Below are 26591 nucleotides of genomic sequence, written 5' to 3' on the forward strand. Positions count from 1 at the left end.
GAAAAACAAACAACAATAGTAATAGCAGTGAGTTCAACCACTCATGTGCAGACTTAAGATATCAAACATTAGAAAAGAAAATACATTCGTTAGGTCTGCAAATCGTTTAGTTATTTTCCTCGTGCGTCTTTGCACAGGCCAACAAGATTCAACAGGAATAATCCCTTTTAAATCAACAAAAAAATTGTCCAACAATAGTCCATAATATAAGTAAATAATTAATGAAAACGAAAGTTCATCGAACACTAGGTTTGGTGTCCAAATAAAAGAAAAATAATCGTTTTCAGAAACGGATCACTCCGACGGCGTAGAGGCAGGTTGTTAAGGGTTAATTGTTAAGTCTGGGAGAGCGCGGGGAAGATAAATGTACCCTTTTACCTTTCGTGGTTCGGACCAGTTGAAAGCTCGTAGAAGGAGGAATTTATGCTTGCCTGGCAGGTTCGCTTTGTGAATCCTTATTCAACTTTACCACCTTTGTAGCAATAATGCAATGTTACCGGTGTCCCGGTTCCAGCTCGATCAGTCGCTCTACTTCGTTCCAGCAAGACCATCCGCATTGATCGCTTCCCAATGCAGGTTTCGGACTTTTACCCACACGATAGTAATCCAAAGAGCGTCTTCACGACACGCTGAATACAACACCTTACTTCCCTTAATTTTTCCACGCCACTTTCAAAACGTCCCCACCGGGCCCTCTCTTCCCTTTTCCTGCTTCCTACTTCCTCTTTGCTATTTCCACTTTCCCTAACGAAATCAACAAAACCCCACCTCTTTTCGTTCTCCCATTTAGATTTTCGTTTGCATGAATTTTAATAATGTAAAAACTGGAAATATTACTATTACTATTTGACTATTTGAACAATATGATTTTTAGTTACTTTTGTTTCTTTTGTGCACTGCTACATCCTCCCCCCATTGGAAAATCAACCCATGGTTGGTCTACTCCTGAAATCCTAAGAATTCCTCTTCATCGGACGAGTCCTGAAATATTTCCAGAATTTTTTGTTTTTCCCATCTTTCTACTTCTTTAGCTGTAGGATAGCAAGGTTTCAGATTACAAACATGTATAGTTCTAACATCTTCACCAGTGCTTTCCAGGACAACTTGATAATTTACCGGACCCAGCCGACGGACAACCCGGTAAGGTCCCTTCCATTTCCTACCAAGTTTGGCTGTAAACTGATGTGGAGCACTGGATCTTGGGAAATTCCTTATCCACACTCTGTTTTGAGACTGGTAAGCCACATCTCTTCGGTTTTTATTGTAGTTTCTTAATTGCCTGAAACGTGCTTTTTTCGAATTAGCATCGGCCTTAGCATGAAGCTGATTGAGTCTATCAATAGTTTCATAAAGTGGCGTATCTGGCAGAACCGGGATTGATGACTGGAGGATTCGATCCATAGGACTCTGGAGCTTCCTGCCTATTTGGAGTTCGGCCGGTGTCAGTCCTGTAGTTTCCTGTACTGCGGTGTTCAATGCAAATCGGAACTCAGGAAGGTATGCATCCCACTTTTTGTGATTGTCTTCAACGTATGATGCAATCATACACTTTAAGGTACGATTAACACGCTCAGTCATGTTAGTTTGGGGATGATACGCTGTGGTAAGCTTTTGCATGACTTTCCATTGTTCACATAGCTCCTGGAAAATGGATGATACAAACTGGGAACCCCGATCCGATAGAATGTACGTTGGAACTCCCCATCGAGTAAGAATTTCAGTTCTAAAGACTCGGGCAATCGAGGAAGCGTTCGCGGTTCGCAGGGGGAAAATTTCCACCCAACGTGTATAGTAGTCTACCACCACCATGATGTATTCATGTTGTTGTGAACTGCGAGGAAACGGCCCCATCAGGTCTACTCCCAGTAACTCATTTGGTCCGTCCACGATAGTCTGTTGCAGTTTTCCCGAAGGTTTTTTATTGTCTCCTTTTAGGACTTGGCACTTCTGGCAGCATTTAATGAAGTGTTTTACTTCGGACCACATCTTAGGCCAGAATGCAACATTGTGAAGCCTTTTGTAGGTTTTGAAGATGCCGAGATGACCAGACAGAGGATTTTCATGATAAGCCTGTAATATTCGTGATTTTAGTGAGGCAGGGACATAAATCCGGTAATGCGTTTGGTGCTCATCAACCTGGGTTTTCCTATACACTTTGTCTTCCAGGACTATATATTTTTTCATCAGGACTGGATCATCTTTTGCTAAAGCACGGAAGACCTTTTCAATTTCCGGATCTTGGTGTTGCTCTTCCCACACAACATCAGTAGTAAAAGGTAAATCCTCTACCTTTTCCTTTGTAGAAAACAAGTTACACTCCCCAGTTGAAGTTATTCGGGAGAGAGCATCTGGAACAACATTGAGTTTGCCCCTCCTGAATTCTACAACAAAATCAAACTTCTGCAATCTCAGAGCCCATCTCAATAGACGGCTTGTGGTTTTGTTAGAAGTTAGCACCCACTGTAAAGCAGAATGATCAGTAACTATGGTGAAGATTTTTGGTTCCAAATAGTACTGCCACATCTCTAGGGCCCATACCACCGCAAGGCACTCCTTTTCTGTTGCGGAATAGTTCACTTCAGACTTAGTCAGGGTCCTGCTGGCATACGCTATGACCTGTTCAGTGTCTGCTTTTAATTTTTGCGTAAGGACTGCACCAAGGCCAATTTCACTTGCATCTGTATACACTGTGAAGGGAAGATCTGGCTTGGGATGTCCTAGAACTGGAGAAGAGGTCAGATATGATTTCAATTTGTCAAAGGCATGCTGACATTCAGGAGACCAGACAAAAGGCTGCCCTTTTCTTTTCAGATTGTTCAAGGGTGCAGAAATTTTTGAGAAGTCGGGAACAAACCTGTGGTACCACCCAGACATTCCTAAAAATCTTTGTACTTCTTTGAGGGTTTTTGGTACAGGATACTGCTGAATGGAACGTATCTTCTCAGGATCTGCTGCAACGCCATTGGTATTGACAATGTGCCCCAAAAATTTAATCTCCTCCATACAGAATGTACTTTTTTTCAAATTGATAGTTAGTCCTGCTTGTTGCAGTTTGTCAAACACCATCTGGAGATCCAAAAAATGCTGTGTCACAGAGGAAGAATAAATGATTATATCATCTAAATACACCAGACAACACTGACCACGTAAGTCTCCCAGGACCAACTCCATTAACCGCTGGAAGGAGGCTGGTGCATTTTTAAGTCCAAATGGCATTACATTAAAGTGGTAGAGGCCTGAGGAAGTGGTGAAGGCAGTCATGAACTTACTTTCAGGGGCCATCTCCACCTGCCAGTATCCACTATTTAAGTCAATAGTGGAAAAAATGGTTGAACCAGAGAGGGACTCCAGAATCTCTGTGATGGATGGAAGGGGATAGGCATCACTTTCTGTGAGTGAATTGAGTTTTCTGTAATCCACACAAAATCTCTGTCCACCATCTTTTTTAGGTACTAGCACGACCGGAGAGGACCACCCAGACCGCGAGGGTTCGATGATACCTGCTAATAACATCTCTTGGAGCTGCTCTTTCACAATGGTCTGTTTTACAGAAGACATGCGGTAAGGTTTTTGTTTTATAGGAATTTGGGCAGTTGTATATATGTGATGCTGTAAAACATTGGTTCTACCCACTTCATTGGTGCACACTTTAGGATTTGTCCGTAGAATGTCCCACAGTTGTTGTTTTCCGAAGGCCTGTAGGTTTGCAGAAGACACAGCCTTATTTATATAATCTTGAAATTCAAGACGATCTTGCTGCTGAAACCCCGGAGGAGGAACTGAACTTATAAGGACCAGCTGATGTTTTGTTTTACCCCCATCCCTACTGTTCCTTATTGTCTGGCTTTGCTGTCCAGACACTGAGGCCCTGCCAGGTTGGAAAGGGTAAGTAACTAAAGGGGTGTGTTTAAATCCATACTCTTGGTCAGCAACATTTATTTGTAGTTGGCTATGATAAATAAAATCAAGCCCCAATACAATTCCATAAGCCAGAGCCTTAGCAGGAAGCACAGTCACTGAAGAATTTACCACATTCCCATTTATTTCGATGTCTAAAGTTGTCCAGCCCAAAGGTGTCTCTGCTTCTCCATTGGCAAGATACAAGGGACCATGGCACCAAGGTTTAAGATTATCTTTTGAGCCATTTAACTCAGCCCAAAGATTCTCATGTAACAATGTGTAGCTAGCTCCTGTGTCTAAGATAGCTTTACCATACCAATTTTTTATGTGTATGGGTACGACTAGCTGTTGTGGAACGGCTTTTGGATTCAGAAGGGAAGGCTCTTTTATAGTTGACAAAGAATCCTTAGTCCGGGAAGTATCACCTTTAAAGGACTGCTTAGATGTCACAGCTGACGCAGAGGAATTATTAGGGTATCCACTAGTTTTGGACCTAGCTGACTTTTGTGGTTTATATTGACTGTTCATCTGAGTAAAAGTAGGAGAATTGTACTGAGGGCATGACCCAGGAGAATGTGTGCCTCTACAACGCCAACACAATGGGGTTTTATCTTCCTGCGGAATATTGGGAGAAGGCAACCCTTTCTGGATGGGCCCTGCTCTCCTGCCATGGACATTACGCTCATATAACGCTTGTAATTCATGGTCTTTTTCCATCTGGTGACCCAATCGCACAAGTTCATCCACATCCTCCACTCTTCCACGGAGCTGACTGGCCAGATATGGCTTGATATGTTTTAGAATTAACTTAACAATGTCCTTTTCAGTGAGGTTTGGATTCCATCTTGTACAAAGAGCTCGATAAGAATATGCAAAGTCTCGGATGGATTCGTGGTCGCCCTGTTGTTTAGTTCTGACACGTTCCGCAAGCTCGTCTTCATAGTCTTCAGCTAGGAAAGCGGATAAAAAGAAAGCTTTGAACTCGGACCACGATGCAACTTTGGAACGAGTGGTTTCCCACCAATCTCGAGCAGTGCCATGAAGTACAGTACGAAAAGTAGCCAAAAGATCAGTGTCAGACAAAGGGTGCAAAGCAAGGAAATCTTGACACTTGGATAAGTATAGCAGTGGATCCGGATCATCTCCTGGCCTTCCATAGGTTGGGAAGACTAATTTAATATGATCAGTTTTGGGAACAGCAGTAAGAGCATTAGTAGTGATCAAGGGTGAAGTCTCTGATAAGACATGGGAACCTGAAGGGTTTGATACTTTCTCTTCATCATCCACTTTACTAGTGTGAACCACTGAGATTTCATAAACTTTCTCACTCATTTCATCCACTTTTGTAGACAAACTTTTTAATGCTGAGGGGAATTCGGAAATACGGCTTACCATGTCAGTGTGGTTCTCTTGCACAGCTTTCTGGATGCATTTTAGGTCCTGCTGAACTTCAATTTGCAACTGATCCACCATAAAACCAAGGTCAGACACCAGAGAAACTTTAATTCGGTCTACTTCCTCTGACACTACAGTTTTCATTGCTTTCATTATTGTATCCATCTCACTGTCATCGTTGTCCTTCTTGGAAGTCACTATGCTATGTAGGTTTCGTAAACTTTGCTCAGTTTGCTCGGCGAGTTTATTTATCTTAGATTCTATATGAAACCTACTTCTTTGTACTTGCTTACTTAAATCATTCAGAACTTTATCCTGTTTATCTAGATCTTGGTATATTTTATTCAGATTGCTGTGGACTTGCTCAGTAAGTTGACCCCATCCTCTACCAGGGGTAGGGAGCATCATAGGAAGTTCACACTGAATCTCGGAGTCAGCCGAGACTCCCTCACGGATGGACAATGCAACAGGAGGTTCATTATGGATTTGGACAATAGGTGATAAAGAAGCAGGAGTGGCAATGTCCATATCTGCTGATTGTAAAAAGGAAGGAGGTGCAGCGCAGGGAATTTGGGTAGGCAAGTTCAGATTATTATCCCTAGCACTAAGAAGAGGGACATGTAATGGAGTGGAAATGTCTGGAGGAGACATCAAAGGATATGCAAAAGAATGGTTAGTAGACATGATAAATAACAATGATAAGTACCACTATTTCACAATTACCACCATGTCCAGAGATACATGTATCATAAATAAGCTTCCTTCATATTCAAATCTGGGGTTCAAAATAAACATTACATATTTTTCTTTTCATCAGTTCAAAGTTAACTTCAGTACCGCAAGGCAATGCAATGTCCGTTGGAGTTTATAGTTCAGTTAAAGTTCATATGTCCATCAGTTTTCCACAATCAAGCAAATCGTGAATGTCAAGTTCAACTGGCTAAATTTTGTAATTCGAGCCCCACGTTGGGCGCCACTCTGTAACGGTGGCTATCAGTCCAGTTGGGCGCCAGACAGTTTACATAAACTGACAAAGAATGTGGACTTTCCGTTAACCCCGTACAACAAAAAAGGGACACAATAAATGTCGTATGATTTTAGAATTTCTTTAAGGCTTTTAAATTTCACAAAATAAATATCAGAAAAACAAACAACAATAGTAATAGCAGTGAGTTCAACCACTCATGTGCAGACTTAAGATATCAAACATTAGAAAAGAAAATACATTCGTTAGGTCTGCAAATCGTTTAGTTATTTTCCTCGTGCGTCTTTGCACAGGCCAACAAGATTCAACAGGAATAATCCCTTTTAAATCAACAAAAAAATTGTCCAACAATAGTCCATAATATAAGTAAATAATTAATGAAAACGAAAGTTCATCGAACACTAGGTTTGGTGTCCAAATAAAAGAAAAATAATCGTTTTCAGAAACGGATCACTCCGACGGCGTAGAGGCAGGTTGTTAAGGGTTAATTGTTAAGTCTGGGAGAGCGCGGGGAAGATAAATGTACCCTTTTACCTTTCGTGGTTCGGACCAGTTGAAAGCTCGTAGAAGGAGGAATTTATGCTTGCCTGGCAGGTTCGCTTTGTGAATCCTTATTCAACTTTACCACCTTTGTAGCAATAATGCAATGTTACCGGTGTCCCGGTTCCAGCTCGATCAGTCGCTCTACTTCGTTCCAGCAAGACCATCCGCATTGATCGCTTCCCAATGCAGGTTTCGGACTTTTACCCACACGATAGTAATCCAAAGAGCGTCTTCACGACACGCTGAATACAACACCTTACTTCCCTTAATTTTTCCACGCCACTTTCAAAACGTCCCCACCGGGCCCTCTCTTCCCTTTTCCTGCTTCCTACTTCCTCTTTGCTATTTCCACTTTCCCTAACGAAATCAACAAAACCCCACCTCTTTTCGTTCTCCCATTTAGATTTTCGTTTGCATGAATTTTAATAATGTAAAAACTGGAAATATTACTATTACTATTTGACTATTTGAACAATATGATTTTTAGTTACTTTTGTTTCTTTTGTGCACTGCTACAAGCTTCATTGTTCATATATGGCCTAATTCCACCATGATATCATAGAGCATCTGCTGAAAGAAGGGTGTTGTCAGACTTATCGATGGTACCAGTGTACAAGCACTGAAGAAGGCGTGGCCTCTACGTTTTCGTGAGAAAAAAAGTTGGCAGAAAGACGAAACATCCTTTGATGTCTTTGTCAAGGGAGTATAAACTCGATGTAACTGGACACAATCTGCAGCAGGAGGAGTTGATCCTATGGAGATCTTGAGGCAGTGAAGGACTTGACAGAATTTTCCTGATTTGGAAGAGAACACAAACGAAAATAAAGAGTTGCAGGAGGGGATGCTTTTAGACCTGTGAAGCAGGCCTTGATCACAGCTGCATAAATATGGAGCGCTTCACGGATTTGCGTGTCATCCTTTCGCAGGGGCCATGCTAATCTTCTCTGTATCGATCCAATTTTAGTATATGTGCTGCCTTAGCAAGCACAACTTTGCTGGCCACTCAAGGCATATGTAGCCCTCAGGTCCCAGCAAGCTCTCACCAAGGTGGTAAGGCCCAGCAAACTATCTCGCCACTGTATACCTTATTGCACACACTGATATATGCAACAGCTCAATAATTTTAGGGAAAGGGTATGTTAAAGCTTCATTGTTCACATATGGCCTAATTCCACCATGATATCATAGAGCATCTGCTGAAAGAAGGGTGTTGTCAGACTTATCGATGGTACCTGTGTACAAGCACTGAAGAAGGCGTGGCCTCTACGTTTTCGTGAGAAAAAAAGTTGGCAGAAAGACGAAACATCCTTTGATGTCTTTGTCAAGGGAGTATAAACTCGATGTAACTGGACACGATATGCAGCAGGAGGAGTTGATCCTATGGAGATCTTGAGGCAGTGAATGACTTGACAGAATTTTCCTGCTTTGGAAGAGAACACAAACGAAAATAAAGAGTGGCAGGAGGGGATGCTTTTAGACCTGTGAAGCAGGCCTTGATCACAGCTGCATAAATATGGAGCGCGTCACGGATTTGCGTGTCATCCTTTCGCAGGAGCCATGCTAATCTTCTCTGTATCGATCCAATTTTAGTATATGTGCTGCCTTAGCAAGCACAAGTTTGCTGGCCGCTCAAGGCAAATGTACACCTCAGGTCCCAGCAAGCTCTCACCAAGGTGGTAAGGCCCAGCAAACTATCTTGCCACTGTTTACCTTATTGCACACACTGATATATGCAACAGCTCAATAATTTTAGGGAAAGGGTATGTTAAAGCTTCCTTGTTCACGTATGGCCTAATTCCACCATGATATCTTAGAACATCTGCTGAAAGAAGGGTGTTGCCAGACTTATCGATGGTACCAGTGTACAAGCACTGAAGAAGGCGTGGCCTCTACGTTTTCGTGAGAAAAAAAGTTGGCAGAAAGACGAATCATCCTTTGGTGTCTTTGTCAAGGGAGTATAAACTCGATGTAACTGGACACAATCTGCAGCAGGAGGAGTTGATCCTATGGAGATCTTGAGGCAGTGAAGGACTTGACAGATTTTTCCTGATTTGGAAGAGAACACAAACGAAAATAAAGAGTTTCAGGAGGGGATGCTTTTAGACCTGTGAAGCAGGCCTTGATCACAGCTGCATAAATATGGAGTACTTCACGGATTTCCATGTCATCCTTTTTCAGGGGCCATGTTAATCTTCTCTGTATCAATCCAATTTTAGTATATGTTATGCCTTAGCAAGCACAAGTTTGCTGGCCGCTCAAGGCATATGTACACCTCAGGTCCCAGCAAGCTCTCACCAAGGTGGTAAGGCCCAGCAAACTATCTCGACACTGTATACCTTATTGCACACACTGATATATGCAACAGCTCAATAATTTTAGGGAAAGGGTATGTTAAAGCTTCATTGTTCACATATGGCCTAATTCCACCATGATATCATAGAGCATCTGCTGAAAGAAGGGTGTTGTCAGACTTATCGATGGTACCAGTGTACAAGCACTGAAGAAGGCGTGGCCTCTACGTTTTCGTGAGAAAAAAAGTTGGCAGAAAGACGAAACATCCTTTGATGTCTTTGTCAAGGGAGTTGGAAGAGAACACAAACGAAAATAAAGAGTGGCAGGAGGGGATGCTTTTAGACCTGTGAAGCAGGCCTTGATCACAGCTGCATAAATATGGAGCGCGTCACGGATTTGCGTGTCATCCTTTCGCAGGGGCCATGCTAATCTTCTCTGTATCGATCCAATTTTAGTATATGTGCTGCCTTAGCAAGCACAAGTTTGCTGGCCGCTCAAGGCAAATGTACACCTCAGGTCCCAGCAAGCTCTCACCAAGGTGGTAAGGCCCAGCAAACTATCTTGCCACTGTTTACCTTATTGCACACACTGATATATGCAACAGCTCAATAATTTTAGGGAAAGGGTATGTTAAAGCTTCCTTGTTCACGTATGGCCTAATTCCACCATGATATCTTAGAACATCTGCTGAAAGAAGGGTGTTGCCAGACTTATCGATGGTACCAGTGTACAAGCACTGAAGAAGGCGTGGCCTCTACGTTTTCGTGAGAAAAAAAGTTGGCAGAAAGACGAATCATCCTTTGATGTCTTTGTCAAGGGAGTATAAACTCGATGTAACTGGACACAATCTGCAGCAGGAGGAGTTGATCCTATGGAGATCTTGAGGCAGTGAAGGACTTGACAGATTTTTCCTGATTTGGAAGAGAACACAAACGAAAATAAAGAGTTTCAGGAGGGGATGCTTTTAGACCTGTGAAGCAGGCCTTGATCACAGCTGCATAAATATGGAGTACTTCACGGATTTCCATGTCATCCTTTTTCAGGGGCCATGTTAATCTTCTCTGTATCAATCCAATTTTAGTATATGTGCTGCCTTAGCAAGCACAAGTTTGCTGGCCGCTCAAGGCATATGTACACCTCAGGTCCCAGCAAGCTCTCACCAAGGTGGTAAGGCCCAGCAAACTATCTCGACACTGTATACCTTATTGCACACACTGATATATGCAACAGCTCAATAATTTTAGGGAAAGGGTATGTTAAAGCTTCATTGTTCACATATGGCCTAATTCCACCATGATATCATAGAGCATCTGCTGAAAGAAGGGTGTTGTCAGACTTATCGATGGTACCAGTGTACAAGCACTGAAGAAGGCGTGGCCTCTACGTTTTCGTGAGAAAAAAAGTTGGCAGAAAGACGAAACATCCTTTGATGTCTTTGTCAAGGGAGTTGGAAGAGAACACAAACGAAAATAAAGAGTGGCAGGAGGGGATGCTTTTAGACCTGTGAAGCAGGCCTTGATCACAGCTGCATAAATATGGAGCGCTTCACGGATTTGCGTGTCATCCTTTCGCAGGGGCCATGCTAATCTTCTCTGTATCGATCCAATTTTAGTATATGTGCTGCCTTAGCAAGCACAAGTTTGCTGGCCGCTCAAGGCATATGTACACCTCAGGTCCCAGCAAGCTCTCACCAAGGTGGTAAGGCCCAGCAAACTATCTCGACACTGTATACCTTATTGCACACACTGATATATGCAACAGCTCAATCATTTTAGGGAAAGGGTATGTTAAAGCTTCATTGTTCACGTATGGCCTAATTCCACCATGATATCATAGAGCATCTGCTGAAAGAAGGGTGTTGTCAGACTTATCGATGGTACCAGTGTACAAGCACTGAAGAAGGCGTGGCCTCTACGTTTTCATGAGAAAAAAAGTTGGCAGAAAGACGAAACATCCTTTGATGTCTTTGTCAAGGGAGTATAAACTCGATGTAACTGGACACGATATGCAGCAGGAGGAGTTGATCCTATGGAGATCTTGAGGCAGTGAAGGACTTGACAGAATTTTCCTGATTTGGAAGAGAACACAAACGAAAATAAGGAGTGGCAGGAGGGGATGCTTTTAGACCTGTGAAGCAGGCCTTGATCACAGCTGCATAAATATGGAGCGCTTCACGGATTTGCGTGTCATCCTTTCGCAGGGGCCATGCTAATCTTCTCTGTATCGATCCAATTTTAGTATATGTGCTGCCTTAGCAAGCACAAGTTTGCTGGCCGCTCAAGGCATATATACCCCTCAGGTCCCAATAAGCTCTCACCAAGGTGGTAAGGCCCAGCAAACTATCTCGCCACTATATACCTTATTGCACACACTGATATATGCAATAGCTCAATAATTTTAGGGAAAGGGTATGTTAAAGCTTCCTTGTTGACATATGGCCTAATTCCACCATGATATCTTAGAGCATCTGCTGAAAGAAGGGTGTTGCCAGACTTATCGATGGTAACAGTGTACAAGCACTGAAGAAGGCGTGGCCTCTACGTTTTCGTGAGAAAAAAGTTGGCAGAAAGACGAAACATCCTTTGATGTCTTTGTCAAGGGAGTATAAACTCGATGTAACTGGACACAATCTGCAGCAGGAGGAGTTGATCCTATGGAGATCTTGAGGCAGTGAAGGACTTGACAGAATTTTCCTGATTTGGAAGAGAACACAAACGAAAATAAGGAGTGGCAGGAGGGGATGCTTTTAGACCTGTGAAGCAGGCCTTGATCACAGCTGCATAAATATGGAGCGCTTCACGGATTTGCGTGTCATCCTTTCGCAGGGGCCATGCTAATCTTCTCTGTATCGATCCAATTTTAGTATATGTGCTGCCTTAGCAAGCACAAGTTTGCTGGCCGCTCAAGGCATATGTACACCTCAGGTCCCAGCAAGCTCTCACCAAGGTGGTAAGGCCCAGCAAACTATCTCGACACTGTATACCTTATTGCACACACTGATATATGCAACAGCTCAATCATTTTAGGGAAAGGGTATGTTAAAGCTTCATTGTTCACATATGGCCTAATTTCACCATGATATCATAGAGCATCTGCTGAAAGAAGGGTGTTGCCAGACTTATCGATGGTACCAGTGTACAAGCACTGAAGAAGGCGTGGCCTCTACGTTTTCGTGAGAAAAAAAGTTGTCAGAAAGACGAATCATCCTTTGATGTCTTTGTCAAGGGAGTATAAACTCGATGTAACTGGACACAATCTGCAGCAGGAGGAGTTGATCCTATGGAGATCTTGAGGCAGTGAAGGACTTGACAGATTTTTCCTGATTTGGAAGAGAACACAAACGAAAATAAAGAGTTTCAGGAGGGGATGCTTTTAGACCTGTGAAGCAGGCCTTGATCACAGCTGCATAAATATGGAGTACTTCACGGATTTCCATGTCATCCTTTTTCAGGGGCCATGTTAATCTTCTCTGTATCAATCCAATTTTAGTATATGTGCTGCCTTAGCAAGCACAAGTTTGCTGGCCGCTCAAGGCATATGTACACCTCAGGTCCCAGCAAGCTCTCACCAAGGTGGTAAGGCCCAGCAAACTATCTCGACACTGTATACCTTATTGCACACACTGATATATGCAACAGCTCAATAATTTTAGGGAAAGGGTATGTTAAAGCTTCATTGTTCACATATGGCCTAATTCCACCATGATATCATAGAGCATCTGCTGAAAGAAGGGTGTTGTCAGACTTATCGATGGTACCAGTGTACAAGCACTGAAGAAGGCGTGGCCTCTACGTTTTCGTGAGAAAAAAAGTTGGCAGAAAGACGAAACATCCTTTGATGTCTTTGTCAAGGGAGTATAAACTCGATGTAACTGGACACGATATGCAGCAGGAGGAGTTGATCCTATGGAGATCTTGAGGCAGTGAAGGACTTGACAGAATTTTCCTGATTTGGAAGAGAACACAAACGAAAATAAAGAGTGGCAGGAGGGGATGCTTTTAGACCTGTGAAGCAGGCCTTGATCACAGCTGCATAAATATGGAGCGCTTCACGGATTTGCGTGTCATCCTTTCGCAGGGGCCATGCTAATCTTCTCTGTATCGATCCAATTTTAGTATATGTGCTGCCTTAGCAAGCACAAGTTTGCTGGCCGCTCAAGGCATATGTACACCTCAGGTCCCAGCAAGCTCTCACCAAGGTGGTAAGGCCCAGCAAACTATCTCGACACTGTATACCTTATTGCACACACTGATATATGCAACAGCTCAATCATTTTAGGGAAAGGGTATGTTAAAGCTTCATTGTTCACGTATGGCCTAATTCCACCATGATATCATAGAGCATCTGCTGAAAGAAGGGTGTTGTCAGACTTATCGATGGTACCAGTGTACAAGCACTGAAGAAGGCGTGGCCTCTACGTTTTCATGAGAAAAAAAGTTGGCAGAAAGACGAAACATCCTTTGATGTCTTTGTCAAGGGAGTATAAACTCGATGTAACTGGACACGATATGCAGCAGGAGGAGTTGATCCTATGGAGATCTTGAGGCAGTGAAGGACTTGACAGAATTTTCCTGATTTGGAAGAGAACACAAACGAAAATAAGGAGTGGCAGGAGGGGATGCTTTTAGACCTGTGAAGCAGGCCTTGATCACAGCTGCATAAATATGGAGCGCTTCACGGATTTGCGTGTCATCCTTTCGCAGGGGCCATGCTAATCTTCTCTGTATCGATCCAATTTTAGTATATGTGCTGCCTTAGCAAGCACAAGTTTGCTGGCCGCTCAAGGCATATATACCCCTCAGGTCCCAATAAGCTCTCACCAAGGTGGTAAGGCCCAGCAAACTATCTCGCCACTATATACCTTATTGCACACACTGATATATGCAATAGCTCAATAATTTTAGGGAAAGGGTATGTTAAAGCTTCCTTGTTGACATATGGCCTAATTCCACCATGATATCTTAGAGCATCTGCTGAAAGAAGGGTGTTGCCAGACTTATCGATGGTAACAGTGTACAAGCACTGAAGAAGGCGTGGCCTCTACGTTTTCGTGAGAAAAAAGTTGGCAGAAAGACGAAACATCCTTTGATGTCTTTGTCAAGGGAGTATAAACTCGATGTAACTGGACACAATCTGCAGCAGGAGGAGTTGATCCTATGGAGATCTTGAGGCAGTGAAGGACTTGACAGAATTTTCCTGATTTGGAAGAGAACACAAACGAAAATAAGGAGTGGCAGGAGGGGATGCTTTTAGACCTGTGAAGCAGGCCTTGATCACAGCTGCATAAATATGGAGCGCTTCACGGATTTGCGTGTCATCCTTTCGCAGGGGCCATGCTAATCTTCTCTGTATCGATCCAATTTTAGTATATGTGCTGCCTTAGCAAGCACAAGTTTGCTGGCCGCTCAAGGCATATGTACACCTCAGGTCCCAGCAAGCTCTCACCAAGGTGGTAAGGCCCAGCAAACTATCTCGACACTGTATACCTTATTGCACACACTGATATATGCAACAGCTCAATCATTTTAGGGAAAGGGTATGTTAAAGCTTCATTGTTCACATATGGCCTAATTTCACCATGATATCATAGAGCATCTGCTGAAAGAAGGGTGTTGCCAGACTTATCGATGGTACCAGTGTACAAGCACTGAAGAAGGCGTGGCCTCTACGTTTTCGTGAGAAAAAAAGTTGTCAGAAAGACGAATCATCCTTTGATGTCTTTGTCAAGGGAGTATAAACTCGATGTAACTGGACACAATCTGCAGCAGGAGGAGTTGATCCTATGGAGATCTTGAGGCAGTGAAGGACTTGACAGATTTTTCCTGATTTGGAAGAGAACACAAAAGAAAATAAAGAGTTTCAGGAGGGGATGCTTTTAGACCTGTGAAGCAGGCCTTGATCACAGCTGCATAAATATGGAGTACTTCACGGATTTCCATGTCATCCTTTTTCAGGGGCCATGTTAATCTTCTCTGTATCAATCCAATTTTAGTATATGTGCTGCCTTAGCAAGCACAAGTTTGCTGGCCGCTCAAGGCATATGTACACCTCAGGTCCCAGCAAGCTCTCACCAAGGTGGTAAGGCCCAGCAAACTATCTCGACACTGTATACCTTATTGCACACACTGATATATGCAACAGCTCAATAATTTTAGGGAAAGGGTATGTTAAAGCTTCATTGTTCACATATGGCCTAATTCCACCATGATATCATAGAGCATCTGCTGAAAGAAGGGTGTTGTCAGACTTATCGATGGTACCAGTGTACAAGCACTGAAGAAGGCGTGGCCTCTACGTTTTCGTGAGAAAAAAAGTTGGCAGAAAGACGAAACATCCTTTGATGTCTTTGTCAAGGGAGTATAAACTCGATGTAACTGGACACGATATGCAGCAGGAGGAGTTGATCCTATGGAGATCTTGAGGCAGTGAAGGACTTGACAGAATTTTCCTGATTTGGAAGAGAACACAAACGAAAATAAAGAGTGGCAGGAGGGGATGCTTTTAGACCTGTGAAGCAGGCCTTGATCACAGCTGCATAAATATGGAGCGCTTCACGGATTTGCGTGTCATCCTTTCGCAGGGGCCATGCTAATCTTCTCTGTATCGATCCAATTTTAGTATATGTGCTGCCTTAGCAAGCACAAGTTTGCTGGCCGCTCAAGGCATATGTACACCTCAGGTCCCAGCAAGCTCTCACCAAGGTGGTAAGGCCCAGCAAACTATCTCGACACTGTATACCTTATTGCACACACTGATATATGCAACAGCTCAATCATTTTAGGGAAAGGGTATGTTAAAGCTTCATTGTTCACGTATGGCCTAATTCCACCATGATATCATAGAGCATCTGCTGAAAGAAGGGTGTTGTCAGACTTATCGATGGTACCAGTGTACAAGCACTGAAGAAGGCGTGGCCTCTACGTTTTCATGAGAAAAAAAGTTGGCAGAAAGACGAAACATCCTTTGATGTCTTTGTCAAGGGAGTATAAACTCGATGTAACTGGACACGATATGCAGCAGGAGGAGTTGATCCTATGGAGATCTTGAGGCAGTGAAGGACTTGACAGAATTTTCCTGATTTGGAAGAGAACACAAACGAAAATAAGGAGTGGCAGGAGGGGATGCTTTTAGACCTGTGAAGCAGGCCTTGATCACAGCTGCATAAATATGGAGCGCTTCACGGATTTGCGTGTCATCCTTTCGCAGGGGCCATGCTAATCTTCTCTGTATCGATCCAATTTTAGTATATGTGCTGCCTTAGCAAGCACAAGTTTGCTGGCCGCTCAAGGCATATATACCCCTCAGGTCCCAATAAGCTCTCACCAAGGTGGTAAGGCCCAGCAAACTATCTCGCCACTATATACCTTATTGCACACACTGATATATGCAATAGCTCAATAATTTTAGGGAAAGGGTATGTTAAAGCTTCCTTGTTGACATATGGCCTAATTCCACCATGATATCTTAGAGCATCTGCTGAAAGAAGGGTGTTGCCAGACTTATCGATGGTAACAGTGTACAAGCACTGAAGAAGGCGTGGCCTCTACGTTTTCGTGAGAAAAAAGTTGGCAGAAAGACGAAACATCCTTTGATGTCTTTGTCAAGGGAGTATAAACTCGATGTAACTGGACACAATCTGCAGCAGGAGGAGTTGATCCTATGGAGATCTTGAGGCAGTGAAGGACTTGACAGAATTTTCCTGATTTGGAAGAGAACACAAACGAAAATAAGGAGTGGCAGGAGGGGATGCTTTTAGACCTGTGAAGCAGGCCTTGATCACAGCTGCATAAATATGGAGCGCTTCACGGATTTGCGTGTCATCCTTTCGCAGGGGCCATGCTAATCTTCTCTGTATCGATCCAATTTTAGTATATGTGCTGCCTTAGCAAACACAAGTTTGCTGGCCGCTCAAGGCATATGTACACCTCAGGTCCCAGCAAGCTCTCACCAAGGTGGTAAGGCCCAGCAAACTATCTCGACACTGTATACCTTATTGCACACACTGATATATGCAACAGCTCAATCATTTTAGGGAAAGGGTATGTTAAAGCTTCATTGTTCACATATGGCCTAATTTCACCATGATATCATAGAGCATCTGCTGAAAGAAGGGTGTTGCCAGACTTATCGATGGTACCAGTGTACAAGCACTGAAGAAGGCGTGGCCTCTACGTTTTCGTGAGAAAAAAAGTTGTCAGAAAGACGAATCATCCTTTGATGTCTTTGTCAAGGGAGTATAAACTCGATGTAACTGGACACAATCTGCAGCAGGAGGAGTTGATCCTATGGAGATCTTGAGGCAGTGAAGGACTTGACAGAATTTTCCTGATTTGGAAGAGAACACAAACGAAAATAAAGAGTTGCAGGAGGGGATGCTTTTAGACCTGTGAAGCAGGCCTTGATCACAGCTGCATAAATATGGAGCACTTCACGGATTTCCATGTCATCCTTTTTCAGGGGCCATGTTAATCTTCTCTGTATCAATCCAATTTTAGTATATGTGCTGCCTTAGCAAGCACAAGTTTGCTGGCCGCTCAAGGCATATGTAGCCCTCAGGTCCCAGCAAGCTCTCACCAAGGTGGTAAGGCCCAGCAAACTATCTCGCCACTGTATACCTTATTGCACACACTGATATATGCAACAGCTCAATAATTTTAGGGAAAGGGTATGTTAAAGCTTCATTGTTCACGTATGGCCTAATTCCACCATGATATCATAGAGCATCTGCTGAAAGAAGGGTGTTGTCAGACTTATCGATGGTACCAGTGTACAAGCACTGAAGAAGGCGTGGCCTCTACGTTTTCGTGAGAAAAAAAGTTGGCAGAAAGACGAAACATCCTTTGATGTCTTTGTCAAGGGAGTATAAACTCGATGTAACTGGACACGATATGCAGCAGGAGGAGTTGATCCTATGGAGATCTTGAGGCAGTGAAGGACTTGACAGAATTTTCCTGATTTGGAAGAGAACACAAACGAAAATAAGGAGTGGCAGGAGGGGATGCTTTTAGACCTGTGAAGCAGGCCTTGATCACAGCTGCATAAATATGGAGCGCTTCACGGATTTGCGTGTCATCCTTTCGCAGGGGCCATGCTAATCTTCTCTGTATCGATCCAATTTTAGTATATGTGCTGCCTTAGCAAGCACAAGTTTGCTGGCCGCTCAAGGCATATGTACACCTCAGGTCCCAGCAAGCTCTCACCAAGGTGGTAAGGCTCAGCAAACTATCTCGACATTGTATACCTTATTGCACACACTGATATATGCAACAGCTCAATAATTTTAGGGAAAGGGTATGTTAAAGCTTCATTGTTCACATATGGCCTAATTTGACCATGATATCATAGAGCATCTGCTGAAAGAAGGGTGTTGTCAGACTTATCGATGGTACCAGTGTACAAGCACTGAAGAAGGCGTGGCCTCTACATTTCGTGATAAAAAAAGTTGGCAGAAAGACGAATCATCCTTTGATGTCTTTGTCAAGGGAGTATAAACTCGATGTAACTGGACACAATCTGCAGCAGGAGGAGTTGATCCTATGGAGATCTTGAGGCAGTGAAGGACTTGACAGAATTTTCCTGATTTGGAAGAGAACACAAACGAAAATAAAGAGTTGCAGGAGGGGATGCTTTTAGACCTGTGAAGCAGGCCTTGATCACAGCTGCATAAATATGGAGCGCTTCACGGATTTGCGTGTCATCCTTTCGCAGGGGCCATGCTAATCTTCTCTGTATCGATCCAATTTTAGTATATGTGCTGCCTTAGCAAGCACAAGTTTGCTGGCCGTCCAAGGCATATGTACACCTCAGGTCCCAGCAAGCTCTCACCAAGGTGGTAAGGCCCAGCAAACTATCGCGCCACTGTATACCTTATTGCACACACTGATATATGCAACAGCTCAATAATTTTAGGGAAAGGGTATGTTAAAGCTTCATTGTTCACGTATGGCCTAATTCCACCATGATATCTTAGAACATCTGCTGAAAGAAGGGTGTTGCCAGACTTATCGATGGTACCAGTGTACAAGCACTGAAGAAGGCGTGGCCTCTACGTTTTCGTGAGAAAAAAAGTTGTCAGAAAGACGAATCATCCTTTGATGTCTTTGTCAAGGGAGTATAAACTCGATGTAACTGGACACAATCTGCAGCAGGAGGAGTTGATCCTATGGAGATCTTGAGGCAGTGAAGGACTTGACAGAATTTTCCTGATTTGGAAGAGAACACAAACTAAAATAAAGAGTTGCAGGAGGGGATGCTTTTAGACCTGTGAAGCAGGCCTTGATCACAGCTGCATAAATATGGAGCACTTCACAGATATGCATGTCGTCCTTTCACAGGGGCCATGCTAATCTTCTCTGTATCGATCCAATTTTAGTATATGTGCTGCCTTAGCAAGCACAAGTTTGCTGGCCGCTCAAGGCATATGTACACCTCAGGTCCCAGCAAGCTCTCACCAAGGTGGTAAGGCCCAGCAAACTATCTCGCCACTGTATACCTTATTGCACACACTGATATATGCAACAGCTCAATAATTTTAGGGAAAGGGTATGTTAAAGCTTCATTGTTCACGTATGGCCTAATTCCACCATGATATCATAGAGCATCTGCTGAAAGAAGGGTGTTGTCAGACTTATCGATGGTACCAGTGTACAAGCACTGAAGAAGGCGTGGCCTCTACGTTTTCGTGAGAAAAAAAGTTGGCAGAAAGACGAAACATCCTTTGATGTCTTTGTCAAGGGAGTATAAACTCGATGTAACTGGACACGATATGCAGCAGGAGGAGTTGATCCTATGGAGATCTTGAGGCAGTGAAGGACTTGACAGAATTTTCCTGATTTGGAAGAGAACACAAACGAAAATAAAGAGTGGCAGGAGGGGATGCTTTTAGACCTGTGAAGCAGGCCTTGATCACAGCTGCATAAATATGGAGCGCTTCACGGATTTGCGTGTCATCCTTTCGCAGGGGCCATGCTAATCTTCTCTGTATCGATCCAATTTTAGTATATGTGCTGCCTTAGCAAGCACAAGTTTGCTGGCCGCTCAAGGCATATGTACACCTCAGGTCCCAGCAAGCTCTCACCAAGGTGGTAAGGCCCAGCAAACTATCTCGACACTGTATACCTTATTGCACACACTGATATATGCAACAGCTCAATCATTTTAGGGAAAGGGTATGTTAAAGCTTCATTGTTCACGTATGGCCTAATTCCACCATGATATCATAGAGCATCTGCTGAAAGAAGGGTGTTGTCAGACTTATCGATGGTACCAGTGTACAAGCACTGAAGAAGGCGTGGCCTCTACGTTTTCATGAGAAAAAAAGTTGGCAGAAAGACGAAACATCCTTTGATGTCTTTGTCAAGGGAGTATAAACTCGATGTAACTGGACACGATATGCAGCAGGAGGAGTTGATCCTATGGAGATCTTGAGGCAGTGAAGGACTTGACAGAATTTTCCTGATTTGGAAGAGAACACAAACGAAAATAAGGAGTGGCAGGAGGGGATGCTTTTAGACCTGTGAAGCAGGCCTTGATCACAGCTGCATAAATATGGAGCGCTTCACGGATTTGCGTGTCATCCTTTCGCAGGGGCCATGCTAATCTTCTCTGTATCGATCCAATTTTAGTATATGTGCTGCCTTAGCAAGCACAACTTTGCTGGCCGCTCAAGGCATATGTAGCCCTCAGGTCCCAGCAAGCTCTCACCAAGGTAGTAAGGCCCAGCAAACTATCTCGCCACTGTATACCTTATTGCACACACTGATATATGCAACAGCTCAATCATTTTAGGGAAAGGGTATGTTAAACCTTCATTGTTCATATATGGCCTAATTCCACCATGATATCATAGAGCATCTGCTGAAAGAAGGGTGTTGTCAGACTTATCGATGGTACCAGTGTACAAGCACTGAAGAAGGTGTGGCCTCTACGTTTTCGTGAGAAAAAAAGTTGGCAGAAAGACGAAACATCCTTTGATGTCTTTGTCAAGGGAGTATAAACTCGATGTAACTGGACACGATATGCAGCAGGAGGAGTTGATCCTATGGAGATCTTGAGGCAGTGAAGAACTTGACAGAATTTTCCTGATTTGGAAGAGAACACAAACGAAAATAAAGAGTGGCAGGAGGGGATGCTTTTAGACCTGTGAAGCAGGCCTTGATCACAGCTGCATAAATATGGAGCGCTTCACGGATTTGCGTGTCATCCTTTCGCAGGGGCCATGCTAATCTTCTCTGTATCGATCCAATTTTAGTATATGTGCTGCCTTAGCAAGCACAAGTTTGCTGGCCGCTCAAGGCATATGTACACCTCAGGTCCCAGCAAGCTCTCACCAAGGTGGTAAGGCCCAGCAAACTATCTCGACACTGTATACCTTATTGCACACACTGATATATGCAACAGCTCAATAATTTTAGGGAAAGGGTATGTTAAAGCTTCATTGTTCACATATGGCCTAATTTCACCATGATATCATAGAGCATCTGCTGAAAGAAGGGTGCACTGAAGAAGGCGTGGCCTCTACGTTTTCATGAGAAAAAAAAGTTGGCAGAAAGACGAAACATCCTTTGATGTCTTTGTCAAGGGAGTATAAACTCGATGTAACTGGACACGATATGCAGCAGGAGGAGTTGATCCTATGGAGATCTTGAGGCAGTGAAGGACTTGACAGAATTTTCCTGATTTGGAAGAGAACACAAACGAAAATAAGGAGTGGCAGGAGGGGATGCTTTTAGACCTGTGAAGCAGGCCTTGATCACAGCTGCATAAATATGGAGCGCTTCACGGATTTGCGTGTCATCCTTTCGCAGGGGCCATGCTAATCTTCTCTGTATCGATCCAATTTTAGTATATGTGCTGCCTTAGCAAGCACAAGTTTGCTGGCCGCTCAAGGCATATATACCCCTCAGGTCCCAATAAGCTCTCACCAAGGTGGTAAGGCCCAGCAAACTATCTCGCCACTATATACCTTATTGCACACACTGATATATGCAATAGCTCAATAATTTTAGGGAAAGGGTATGTTAAAGCTTCCTTGTTGACATATGGCCTAATTCCACCATGATATCTTAGAGCATCTGCTGAAAGAAGGGTGTTGCCAGACTTATCGATGGTAACAGTGTACAAGCACTGAAGAAGGCGTGGCCTCTACGTTTTCGTGAGAAAAAAGTTGGCAGAAAGACGAAACATCCTTTGATGTCTTTGTCAAGGGAGTATAAACTCGATGTAACTGGACACAATCTGCAGCAGGAGGAGTTGATCCTATGGAGATCTTGAGGCAGTGAAGGACTTGACAGAATTTTCCTGATTTGGAAGAGAACACAAACGAAAATAAGGAGTGGCAGGAGGGGATGCTTTTAGACCTGTGAAGCAGGCCTTGATCACAGCTGCATAAATATGGAGCGCTTCACGGATTTGCGTGTCATCCTTTCGCAGGGGCCATGCTAATCTTCTCTGTATCGATCCAATTTTAGTATATGTGCTGCCTTAGCAAGCACAACTTTGCTGGCCGCTCAAGACATATTTAGCCCTCAGGTCCCAGCAAGCTCTCACCAAGGTGGTAAGGCCCAGCAAACTATCTCGCCACTGTATACCTTATTGCACTCACTGATATATGCAACAGCTCAATAATTTTAGGGAAAGGGTATGTTAAAGCTTCATTGTTCACATATGGCCTAATTCCACCATGATATCATAGAGCATCTGCTGAAAGAAGGGTGTTGTCAGACTTATCGATGGTACCAGTGTACAAGCACTGAAGAAGGCGTGGCCTCTACGTTTTCGTGAGAAAAAAAGTTGGCAGAAAGACGAAATATCCTTTGATGTTTTTGTCAAGGGAGTATAAACTCGATGTAACTGGACACGATATGCAGCAGGAGGAGTTGATCCTATGGAGATCTTGAGGCAGTGAAGGACTTGACAGAATTTTCCTGATTTGGAAGAGAACACAAACGAAAATAAGGAGTGGCAGGAGGGGATGCTTTTAGACCTGTGAAGCAGGCCTTGATCACAGCTGCATAAATATGGAGCGCTTCACGGATTTGCGTGTCATCCTTTCGCAGGGGCCATGCTAATCTTCTCTGTATCGATCCAATTTTAGTATATGTGCTGCCTTAGCAAGCACAAGTTTGCTGGCCGCTCAAGGCATATGTACACCTCAGGTCCCAGCAAGCTCTCACCAAGGTGGTAAGGCCCAGCAAACTATCTCGACACTGTATACCTTATTGCACACACTGATATATGCAACAGCTCAATAATTTTAGGGAAAGGGTATGTTAAAGCTTCATTGTTCATATATGGCCTAATTCCACCATGATATCATAGAGCATCTGCTGAAAGAAGGGTGTTGTCAGACTTATCGATGGTACCAGTGTACAAGGACTGAAGAAGGCGTGGCCTCTACGTTTTCGTGAGAAAAAAAGTTGGCAGAAAGACGTAACATCCTTTGATGTCTTTGTCAAGGGAGTATAAACTCGATGTAACTGGACACGATATGCAGCAGGAGGAGTTGATCCTATGGAGATCTTGAGGCAGTGAAGAACTAGACAGAATTTTCCTGATTTGGAAGAGAACACAAACGAAAATAAAGAGTGGCAGGAGGGGATGCTTTTAGACCTGTGAAGCAGGCCTTGATCACAGCTGCATAAATATGGAGCGCTTCACGGATTTGCGTGTCATCCTTTCGCAGGGGCCATGCTAATCTTCTCTGTATCGATCCAATTTTAGTATATGTGCTGCCTTAGCAAGCACAAGTTTGCTGGCTGCTCAAGGCATATGTACACCTCTGGTCCCAGCAAGCTCTCACCAAGGTGGTAACGCCCAGCAAACTATCTCGACACTGTATACCTTATTGCACACACTGATATATGCAACAGCTCAATAATTTTAGGGAAAGGGTATGTTAAAGCTTCATTGTTCACATATGGCCTAATTTCACCATGACATCATAGAGCATCTGCTGAAAGAAGGGTGTTGTCAGACTTATCGATGGTACCAGTGTACAAGCACTGAAGAAGGCGTGGCCTCTACATTTCGTGAGAAAAAAAGTTGGCAGAAAGACGAATCATCCTTTGATGTCTTTGTCAAGGGAGTATAAACTCGATGTAACTGGGCACAATCTGCAGCAGGAGGAAATGATCCTATGGAGATCTTGAGGCAGTGAAGGACTTGACAGAATTTTCCTGATTTGGAAGAGAACACAAACGAAAATAAAGAGTTGCAGGAGGGGATGCTTTTAGACCTGTGAAGCAGGCCTTGATCACAGCTGCATAAATATGGAGCACTTCACGGATTTCCATGTCATCCTTTTTCAGGGGCCATGTTAATCTTCTCTGTATCAATCCAATTTTAGTATATGTGCTGCCTTAGCAAGCACAAGTTTGCTGGCCGCTCAAGGCATATGTAGCCCTAAGGTCCCAGCAAGCTCTCACCAAGGTGGTAAGGCCCAGCAAACTATCTCGCCACTGTATACCTTATTGCACACACTGATATATGCAACAGCTCAATAATTTTAGGGAAAGGGTATGTTAAAGCTTCATTGTTCACATATGGCCTAATTCCACCATGATATCATAGAGCATCTGCTGAAAGAAGGGTGTTGTCAGACTTATCGATGGTACCAGTGTACAAGCACTGAAGAAGGCGTGGCCTCTACGTTTTCGTGAGAAAAAAAGTTGGCAGAAAGACGAAACATCCTTTGATGTCTTTGTCAAGGGAGTATAAACTCGATGTAACTGGACACGATATGCAGCAGGAGGAGTTGATCCTATGGAGATCTTGAGGCAGTGAAGAACTTGACAGAATTTTCCTGATTTGGAAGAGAACACAAACGAAAATAAAGAGTGGCAGGAGGGGATGCTTTTAGACCTGTGAAGCAGGCCTTGATTACAGCTGCATAAATATGGAGCGCTTCACGGATTTGGGTGTCATCCTTTCGCAGGGGCCATGCTAATCTTCTCTGTATCGATCCAATTTTAGTATATGTGCTGCCTTAGCAAGCACAAGTTTGCTGGCCGCTCAAGGCATATGTACACCTCAGGTCCCAGCAAGCTCTCACCAAGGTGGTAAGGCCCAGCAAACTATCTCGACACTGTATACCTTATTGTACACACTGATATATGCAACAGCTCAATAATTTTAGGGAAAGGCTTTGTTAAAGCTTCATTGTTCACATATGGCCTAATTTCACCATGATATCATAGAGCATCTGCTGAAAGAAGGGTGTTGTCAGACTTATCGATGGTACCAGTGTACAAGCACTGAAGAAGGCGTGGCCTCTACATTTCGTGAGAAAAAAAGTTGGCAGAAAGACGAATCATCCTTTGATGTCTTTGTCAAGGGAGTATAAACTTGATGTAACTGGACACAATCTGCAGCAGGAGGAGTTGATCCTATGGAGATCTTGAGGCAGTGAAGGACTTGACAGAATTTTCCTGATTTGGAAGAGAACACAAACGAAAATAAAGAGTTGCAGGAGGGGATGCTTTTAGACCTGTGAAGCAGGCCTTGATCACAGCTGCATAAATATGGAGCACTTCACGGATTTCCATGTCATCCTTTTTCAGGGGCCATGTTAATCTTCTCTGTATCAATCCAATTTTAGTATATGCGCTGCCTTAGCAAGCACAAGTTTGCTGGCCGCTCAAGGCATATGTACACCTCAGGTCCCAGCAAGCTCTCACCAAGGTGGTAAGGCCCAGCAAACTATCTCGACACTGTATACCTTATTGCACACACTGATATATGCAACAGCTCAATAATTTTAGGGAAAGGGTATGTTAAAGCTTCATTGTTCATATATGGCCTAATTCCACCATGATATCATAGAGCATCTGCTGAAAGAAGGGTGTTGTCAGACTTATCGATGGTACCAGTGTACAAGCACTGAAGAAGGCGTGGCCTCTACGTTTTCGTGAGAAAAAAAGTTGGCAGAAAGACGTAACATCCTTTGATGTCTTTGTCAAGGGAGTATAAACTCGATGTAACTGGACACGAAATGCAGCAGGAGGAGTTGATCCTATGGAGATCTTGAGGCAGTGAAGGACTTGACAGAATTTTCCTGATTTGGAAGAGAACACAAACGAAAATAAGGAGTGGCAGGAGGGGATGCTTTTAGACCTGTGAAGCAGGCCTTGATCACAGCTGCATAAATATGGAGCGCTTCACGGATTTGCGTGTCATCCTTTCGCAGGGGCCATGCTAATCTTCTCTGTATCGATCTAATTTTAGTATATGTGCTGCCTTAGCAAGCACAACTTTGCTGGCCGCTCAAGGCATATGTACACCTCAGGTCCCAGCAAGCTCTCACCAAGGTGGTAAGGCCCAGCAAACTATCTCGCCACTGTATACCTTATTGCACACACTGATATATGCAACAGCTCAATAATTTTAGGGAAAGGGTATGTTAAAGCTTCATTGTTCACATATGGCCTAATTTCACCATGATATCATAGAGCATCTGCTGAAAGAAGGGTGTTGTCAG

At 43.5% G+C, this 26591-nt stretch overlaps 31 non-coding genes across 31 annotated transcripts; all 31 read right to left on the reverse strand.

Moving 5' to 3' along the window:
- Positions 1–7704: 7704 nt before the first annotated feature.
- LOC137085544 (U6 spliceosomal RNA) lies at positions 7705–7811 on the reverse strand. The gene has a single exon (XR_010907119.1). It is a non-coding gene; the product is annotated as a U6 spliceosomal RNA (small nuclear RNA).
- A 519-nt stretch (positions 7812–8330) lies between these two features.
- LOC137085409 (U6 spliceosomal RNA) lies at positions 8331–8437 on the reverse strand. The gene has a single exon (XR_010907002.1). It is a non-coding gene; the product is annotated as a U6 spliceosomal RNA (small nuclear RNA).
- Positions 8438–8956: 519 nt separating this feature from the next.
- Positions 8957–9061, reverse strand: LOC137085503 (U6 spliceosomal RNA). Its single transcript, XR_010907090.1, has one exon. It is a non-coding gene; the product is annotated as a U6 spliceosomal RNA (small nuclear RNA).
- Positions 9062–9487: 426 nt separating this feature from the next.
- Positions 9488–9594, reverse strand: LOC137085895 (U6 spliceosomal RNA). The gene has a single exon (XR_010907448.1). It is a non-coding gene; the product is annotated as a U6 spliceosomal RNA (small nuclear RNA).
- A 519-nt stretch (positions 9595–10113) lies between these two features.
- On the reverse strand, positions 10114–10220 carry LOC137085480 (U6 spliceosomal RNA). The gene has a single exon (XR_010907068.1). It is a non-coding gene; the product is annotated as a U6 spliceosomal RNA (small nuclear RNA).
- Positions 10221–10644: 424 nt separating this feature from the next.
- On the reverse strand, positions 10645–10751 carry LOC137085545 (U6 spliceosomal RNA). The gene has a single exon (XR_010907120.1). It is a non-coding gene; the product is annotated as a U6 spliceosomal RNA (small nuclear RNA).
- A 519-nt stretch (positions 10752–11270) lies between these two features.
- On the reverse strand, positions 11271–11377 carry LOC137085546 (U6 spliceosomal RNA). The gene has a single exon (XR_010907121.1). It is a non-coding gene; the product is annotated as a U6 spliceosomal RNA (small nuclear RNA).
- Positions 11378–11895: 518 nt separating this feature from the next.
- On the reverse strand, positions 11896–12002 carry LOC137085547 (U6 spliceosomal RNA). Its single transcript, XR_010907122.1, has one exon. It is a non-coding gene; the product is annotated as a U6 spliceosomal RNA (small nuclear RNA).
- Positions 12003–12521: 519 nt separating this feature from the next.
- LOC137085481 (U6 spliceosomal RNA) lies at positions 12522–12628 on the reverse strand. Its single transcript, XR_010907069.1, has one exon. It is a non-coding gene; the product is annotated as a U6 spliceosomal RNA (small nuclear RNA).
- A 519-nt stretch (positions 12629–13147) lies between these two features.
- On the reverse strand, positions 13148–13254 carry LOC137085548 (U6 spliceosomal RNA). Its single transcript, XR_010907123.1, has one exon. It is a non-coding gene; the product is annotated as a U6 spliceosomal RNA (small nuclear RNA).
- Positions 13255–13773: 519 nt separating this feature from the next.
- Positions 13774–13880, reverse strand: LOC137085549 (U6 spliceosomal RNA). Its single transcript, XR_010907124.1, has one exon. It is a non-coding gene; the product is annotated as a U6 spliceosomal RNA (small nuclear RNA).
- A 518-nt stretch (positions 13881–14398) lies between these two features.
- LOC137085550 (U6 spliceosomal RNA) lies at positions 14399–14505 on the reverse strand. Its single transcript, XR_010907125.1, has one exon. It is a non-coding gene; the product is annotated as a U6 spliceosomal RNA (small nuclear RNA).
- Positions 14506–15024: 519 nt separating this feature from the next.
- On the reverse strand, positions 15025–15131 carry LOC137085482 (U6 spliceosomal RNA). Its single transcript, XR_010907070.1, has one exon. It is a non-coding gene; the product is annotated as a U6 spliceosomal RNA (small nuclear RNA).
- Positions 15132–15650: 519 nt separating this feature from the next.
- Positions 15651–15757, reverse strand: LOC137085552 (U6 spliceosomal RNA). The gene has a single exon (XR_010907126.1). It is a non-coding gene; the product is annotated as a U6 spliceosomal RNA (small nuclear RNA).
- A 519-nt stretch (positions 15758–16276) lies between these two features.
- LOC137085554 (U6 spliceosomal RNA) lies at positions 16277–16383 on the reverse strand. Its single transcript, XR_010907127.1, has one exon. It is a non-coding gene; the product is annotated as a U6 spliceosomal RNA (small nuclear RNA).
- Positions 16384–16901: 518 nt separating this feature from the next.
- LOC137085900 (U6 spliceosomal RNA) lies at positions 16902–17008 on the reverse strand. Its single transcript, XR_010907452.1, has one exon. It is a non-coding gene; the product is annotated as a U6 spliceosomal RNA (small nuclear RNA).
- A 519-nt stretch (positions 17009–17527) lies between these two features.
- On the reverse strand, positions 17528–17634 carry LOC137085461 (U6 spliceosomal RNA). Its single transcript, XR_010907050.1, has one exon. It is a non-coding gene; the product is annotated as a U6 spliceosomal RNA (small nuclear RNA).
- Positions 17635–18153: 519 nt separating this feature from the next.
- Positions 18154–18260, reverse strand: LOC137085555 (U6 spliceosomal RNA). Its single transcript, XR_010907128.1, has one exon. It is a non-coding gene; the product is annotated as a U6 spliceosomal RNA (small nuclear RNA).
- Positions 18261–18778: 518 nt separating this feature from the next.
- On the reverse strand, positions 18779–18885 carry LOC137085556 (U6 spliceosomal RNA). Its single transcript, XR_010907129.1, has one exon. It is a non-coding gene; the product is annotated as a U6 spliceosomal RNA (small nuclear RNA).
- A 519-nt stretch (positions 18886–19404) lies between these two features.
- On the reverse strand, positions 19405–19511 carry LOC137085417 (U6 spliceosomal RNA). The gene has a single exon (XR_010907009.1). It is a non-coding gene; the product is annotated as a U6 spliceosomal RNA (small nuclear RNA).
- A 519-nt stretch (positions 19512–20030) lies between these two features.
- Positions 20031–20137, reverse strand: LOC137085557 (U6 spliceosomal RNA). Its single transcript, XR_010907130.1, has one exon. It is a non-coding gene; the product is annotated as a U6 spliceosomal RNA (small nuclear RNA).
- Positions 20138–20656: 519 nt separating this feature from the next.
- On the reverse strand, positions 20657–20763 carry LOC137085558 (U6 spliceosomal RNA). Its single transcript, XR_010907131.1, has one exon. It is a non-coding gene; the product is annotated as a U6 spliceosomal RNA (small nuclear RNA).
- A 519-nt stretch (positions 20764–21282) lies between these two features.
- On the reverse strand, positions 21283–21389 carry LOC137085559 (U6 spliceosomal RNA). Its single transcript, XR_010907132.1, has one exon. It is a non-coding gene; the product is annotated as a U6 spliceosomal RNA (small nuclear RNA).
- Positions 21390–21876: 487 nt separating this feature from the next.
- Positions 21877–21983, reverse strand: LOC137085560 (U6 spliceosomal RNA). The gene has a single exon (XR_010907133.1). It is a non-coding gene; the product is annotated as a U6 spliceosomal RNA (small nuclear RNA).
- Positions 21984–22501: 518 nt separating this feature from the next.
- LOC137085561 (U6 spliceosomal RNA) lies at positions 22502–22608 on the reverse strand. The gene has a single exon (XR_010907134.1). It is a non-coding gene; the product is annotated as a U6 spliceosomal RNA (small nuclear RNA).
- A 519-nt stretch (positions 22609–23127) lies between these two features.
- Positions 23128–23234, reverse strand: LOC137085562 (U6 spliceosomal RNA). Its single transcript, XR_010907135.1, has one exon. It is a non-coding gene; the product is annotated as a U6 spliceosomal RNA (small nuclear RNA).
- A 519-nt stretch (positions 23235–23753) lies between these two features.
- Positions 23754–23860, reverse strand: LOC137085564 (U6 spliceosomal RNA). The gene has a single exon (XR_010907136.1). It is a non-coding gene; the product is annotated as a U6 spliceosomal RNA (small nuclear RNA).
- Positions 23861–24378: 518 nt separating this feature from the next.
- LOC137085462 (U6 spliceosomal RNA) lies at positions 24379–24485 on the reverse strand. The gene has a single exon (XR_010907051.1). It is a non-coding gene; the product is annotated as a U6 spliceosomal RNA (small nuclear RNA).
- A 519-nt stretch (positions 24486–25004) lies between these two features.
- LOC137085867 (U6 spliceosomal RNA) lies at positions 25005–25111 on the reverse strand. Its single transcript, XR_010907421.1, has one exon. It is a non-coding gene; the product is annotated as a U6 spliceosomal RNA (small nuclear RNA).
- A 518-nt stretch (positions 25112–25629) lies between these two features.
- LOC137085487 (U6 spliceosomal RNA) lies at positions 25630–25736 on the reverse strand. Its single transcript, XR_010907075.1, has one exon. It is a non-coding gene; the product is annotated as a U6 spliceosomal RNA (small nuclear RNA).
- A 519-nt stretch (positions 25737–26255) lies between these two features.
- Positions 26256–26362, reverse strand: LOC137085918 (U6 spliceosomal RNA). Its single transcript, XR_010907468.1, has one exon. It is a non-coding gene; the product is annotated as a U6 spliceosomal RNA (small nuclear RNA).
- Between the last annotated feature and the right edge of the window lie 229 nt (positions 26363–26591).

Source organism: Pseudorasbora parva, chromosome 8, assembly GCF_024679245.1.
Source record: "Pseudorasbora parva isolate DD20220531a chromosome 8, ASM2467924v1, whole genome shotgun sequence".
Taxonomy (NCBI): domain Eukaryota; kingdom Metazoa; phylum Chordata; class Actinopteri; order Cypriniformes; family Gobionidae; genus Pseudorasbora; species Pseudorasbora parva.